A 5,089-nucleotide genomic window follows, 5' to 3' on the forward strand; every position below is an offset into this window, starting at 1 on the left:
AAATTTCTCCAAAACCCTAAATTCTGTTTTCATTGTCTGAGTGACATTAGTTGTTGTTAAGCAAACCAATTCTTAAATTGTCCTTCTTTTGGCCAGACGCGGTGGCTCACGCCTGTAATCCCAGCACTTTGGGAGGCCGAGGCGGGCGGATCACAAGGTCAGTAGATCGAGACCATCCTGGCTAACACGGTGAAACCCCATCTCTACTAAAAATACAAAAAAAAACAACAACAACAACAAAAATCAGCCGGTCATGGTGGCGGGCGCCTGCAGTCCCAGCTACTCGGGAGGCTGAGGCGGTAGAATGGCGTGAACCCAGAAGGCAGAGTTTGCTGTGAGCCAAGATCGGACCACTGCACTCCAGCCTGGGTGACAGAGCGAGACTCCGTCTCAGAAAAAAAAAAAAAAAATTGTCCTTCTCTCATACTTTTTTGGGGAACAAGTCTATATTTTCTCCACAGAACACACATTGATTTCTAGAGAGTGCTTCAACATGAACATGTTAATAAAGTTTCTGGTCAATTTTACTAATCACTTTCCTCCCCAACCCAACTGGTAATGGTGTTGAGTTTGGAGGAATGGGCAATGGAAAAGGAACTGGGGTTCAAACAGCAGGCAATGGGGAACTTCTTGGTACAGAGCAATGGTGAGGTAGGAAAGCAAGTGACATTTTAGGAAGATTATTTTTGTAGTGTTATTCAGGATGGATTGGAGGGAGGAATGGCCAGGGAAGCTACTAGAAGAAGCTCTAGTGTGTGGTGACAGTGGTAGTGGAAACGAGAATGAAAAGAAAGAGATGCAGCGAAAGATCCATGGGACTTTAGCCAAAAAGAGATGCCGCAAAAGATACAAGGGACTCTAGGCATTGGTTGCTTATGATGTGAGGCAGATGGAGGAGGCGGAAAACATGCTGAGGATCCCAGAGGGCTGGGACGCTGGGGGAATGATGGGGAAACAGAGGAAAGCCAAGAGGGAAGACTGCATTTTGCAAGTCTCCAAGAGGTAAGTTTGGGTTTTGATGTATTGAATTTCAGTCATGGTGGAAATATGCCATTGCAGTGAGAACTGGAGATAAAAAGACCAGGGGTAGAGGTTTGGTCCGTGCAGAGGTAAGAGGTGAAGGACTGGTGATGAGGACATACTCTGAGGGAAAGCGTGGGTGTGAAAGTCCAGCTACACGGTGAACCGTGGGGAGCACCTAATCTGGTGGGGCAGCAGGAAAAGACAGAGCCAATGAATTAAACAAAGAAGGAACAGTCAAAAAACTTGGAAGAGGACAGTATATTATAAGGTGGACTGAAGGAAGCTGGAGAATTTCATTGATCCAGTGGCTTATAGGTGTAGAGTATGATCTTAGGTATTTTTCACACATCAGTACATGGATTACCCACAACACACTTTGAGCTAGATAGCTTTTTCCTCATTTTACAGTTGAGGAAATTGATGGTCAGAGATACTAAGTGACATGGCCAAGGTCATTCAGATATCAAGTGGAAGAATTTGAACCTAGGTGCTAAGTTTTAATCCAAAGTGCTTGCTCTTCCCCTAAACCTTTCAAGAGTGGAAATAAGATGGTTAAAAGATTCTTGTGACCACTGAGAGCAAAGGGTCTTAACCTTTGGTTCTTAAGGGCTCTCTGGATAAACTTCAGGAAGTTTTTTAATCCCTACAATTATATGCAAAATTTTGTATGCAAAAAAAGTTTACACCCTCCTGCCCACCCACAGTGAGATGATCTATAACATCTACCAGATTCTCAAAGGAATTTTGAATCCTACCAAGAATTTAAGAACAGCTATTCTAAATCCCAGCACTTTGGGAGGCCGAGGCGGGTGGATCACAAGGTCAGGAGATTGAGACCACGGTGAAACCCCGTCTCTACTAAAAATACAAAAAATTAGCCAGGCTCGGTGGTGGGCGCCTGTAGTCCCAGCTACTCAGGAGGCTGAGGCAGGAGAATGGTGTGAACCCGGGAGGCGGAGCTTGCAGTGATCCGAGATCGCGCCACTGCACTCCAGCCTGGGCGACAGAGCAAGACTCCGTCTCAAAAAAAAAAAAAAAAAAAAAGAACAGCTATTCTAGATGGCTGTTTTAGTGCAGCAGTGAAGGTTAGGGAATTATGGATTAAACAGGTAGTGAGGAAGATAAAAGCAGTTTGCGACATAATCAAGAAATTCAGCTCTGAAAGAAGAAAAGAATAGTACAGTAGCTTGAGGAGGTAAACAAGAGAAGCTTTTATTCAGTTTTTTTTTTTTTTTTTAAGACAGGGAGATGTCATCAGGCACAGTGACTCATGCCTGTAATCCCAGCTCTTTGGAAGGCCTGGCTTGAGTCCAAGAGTTCAAGATCAGCCTGGGCAACATAGTGAGACCCCATCTCTACACAAAATACAAAAATTAGGTGTGCATGGTGGCCTGCTTCTGTAGTCCAGCTACTTAGGTGGCTGAGGCAGGAGGATCACCTGAGCCTAGGAGGCAGAGGTTGCAGTGAGTCAAGATTGCATCACTGTACTCCAGCCTGAGTGACAGAGTGAAACTCTGTCTCAAAAGAGAAAAAAAAGAAAAATGAAGATAGACAGATACAAGATATGAGCCTGCTTGGCAGCAGAGAGGAAGGATCTAGTGAAGAAAGAGATATTGATGACCTAAGGGTAGGAGGGGGAGTGGGTGCTGACTAAGGAAGTTCACCAGAGACAGGAAAAAGGTTGGTAGTCTCTCCTGGGGATGTCAGTCTCCATTAATCACTGCTGGTGTTCTGTTAGCTGGTTCAGTGAGATTCTAGGAAAATTCTTTCTCAGAAATATAGTCCAAAATATCTATAAAAAAGACAGGAAGGAAGAGAGAGAGGGAGGGAGGGAGGGAGGAAAGGAGGGAGGAAGAAAGAAACAAAGGGAGGGAGGAAGGAAGGAAGGAGGGAGGGAGGGAGGGAGGGAGGGAGGGAGGAGAGATGGAAAACAAGTGCCGTAATGTTTCTCTAAGATCGAGGCAAGGAGAAGGAAGGTGAGAGAAAGCAAACCGCCTAAGTGGTCAAAGCCAATTCTGTGACATCTTTCTTCTTAGGGGTCAAAGCTAATTCTGTGACAATGTCTACTTTGTGCATTAAGAGGAGGTAGAGACTCTCATAGTCAAAATCCACACTCAGAGCTTTCAGGGACACACTAAAAGAAAAACTCCTTCTGTCTTCCAAGTACCGTCATTTTTAAAGTTAGAGGGAGAGGGAGGGGATCTGGCTAGGCCGTTTTTATTACAAAACTCTTCATCTGTTTTTATCTCCTGAGTTTCAGATACATTTAATTAGTCTTTCTAAATGCCATATTCTGCTTTTAATGAATTTTTTTTAAAGAAAACCTCTTCTTCATGCAGATCCAAATTAAATTTGGTGCTTTGTTTACATGAAGGAAAATATAAGAATTGCCTTGTTTGATTCTCCATGGACTGTGGGCATTGTATTTTGGAGCTTGTTTTTAAACAAAAATAGAATTTTATTATTATTATTAATAGAAGCCCATGGAATACCAAAAAAGAAATTGAGTTCAAGTGTATAATTTCTGGGCATTATTAGCTCACAATTCACTAAGGTATGCATAGGTGCAGAAGTTTTTAATTAAAAAAATACATATATACATACACACACGTATTTTTACCTAAATTAGAAATTTGATTAGCATGAAATGTATGTTCAGATTCTACTTTGTGCTGGGCGTTGTGTTGTCCTTAATTTCAAGGAGCGCAGAATCAAATCAGTAAACAGAAAGGTGAGTAAATTAAGAATTTTAATAAAAATAATAACTAACATTTATTGAGCGCTAAGTCTGTGCCAGGCACTGTTCTAAGTGCTTTACAAGTATTAATTCACTGAATCCTCATGATAAAGCTACATCATAGCCACTAGTATTATTCTTATTATTTTTATTTTTTATTTTTATTTTTTTGAGACAGAGTCTTGCTCTGTCGCCTAGGCTGGAGTGCAGTGGTGTGATTTAAGCTCACTCCAAGCTCCGCCTCCCGGGTTCTCGCCATTCTTCTGCCTCAGCCTCCCGAGTAGCTGGGACTATAGGCGCCCGCCACCACTCCCGGCTAATTTTTTGTATTTTTAGTAGAGTCGGGGTTTCACCGTGTTAGCCAGGATGGTCTCTATCTACTGACCTTGTGATTCGCCTGCCTCAGCCTCCCAAAATGCTGGATTACAGGCGTGAGCCACTGCGCCGGGTATTATCCTCATTTTGTAAGCGAGGAATTGAAGGATAGAATAGTTAAGTAACTTGCCCAGGGTCACACAGCCAGTAAGTGGTGGCTCTAAACATCCCGCATTCTGGCCGGTAAGTGCAGTTATGGAAACAGAAAGCCCAAGGCAGCAGGGGCTAGGAGAAAGGATTGATGGAGGTAGAGGATGCTTCCCCATGCAGGTGACCTTGGAGTTGAGATCCTAAGGATGAAGTGGGTGGTAAATTATAGGAAGAGAAGTCTGAAACAGCAGGGTGAGTTCTGGAACTCTAGCAGTTTGGTGTTGCTGGAGTGTGTTGTAGGAGGAGTAAATATTGGGTGGGAAATGACATTGGAGAGATATCCAGGAGGCAGATCATAAAGGCCTTGAATGCCCTACCCAGCAGCTTAGACTTTGTCCTAAGTCTTGTGAAAGAGTTAAATAAAGGAGAGATACAGCTGCATCTCAGAGCAAAACACTGGAGGTGATTATATAAGTGTCTTATTCTCTGAACCCTTCTAGATTCTTTAGATTCTTAGTTTTTAAAAAATATACATAATAAAAAAAAGAAAAAGAAAAAATAACCCAAGAAACTACAAAGGTTTATAAAAATGACGTAAGTCATGGAAAATTTTAACTTACTGCTGACTTAGTTCCTTGATTAGTAAATAACACATCTCCTTTGTATCTCATTAATAAGAGATTAATGAGATAGATACATTAATTTTAATTCATACTATTGTTAATTAATAATAAATAAAATGAGGATGTAGTAAAAACCTGATTGCCCTCCATGCTTTGGGAAAGACATCTCTTGAGTGTTAATAGAATAATTTGCTTTATGCCTGCAGTTTAGATTCTGTCCCCAGACTCAATTCTAAGCTTT

This window comes from Trachypithecus francoisi, unplaced genomic scaffold (genome assembly GCF_009764315.1).
Source record: "Trachypithecus francoisi isolate TF-2019V2 unplaced genomic scaffold, Tfra_2.0 Lachesis_group1, whole genome shotgun sequence".
Taxonomy (NCBI): Eukaryota; Metazoa; Chordata; class Mammalia; order Primates; family Cercopithecidae; genus Trachypithecus; species Trachypithecus francoisi.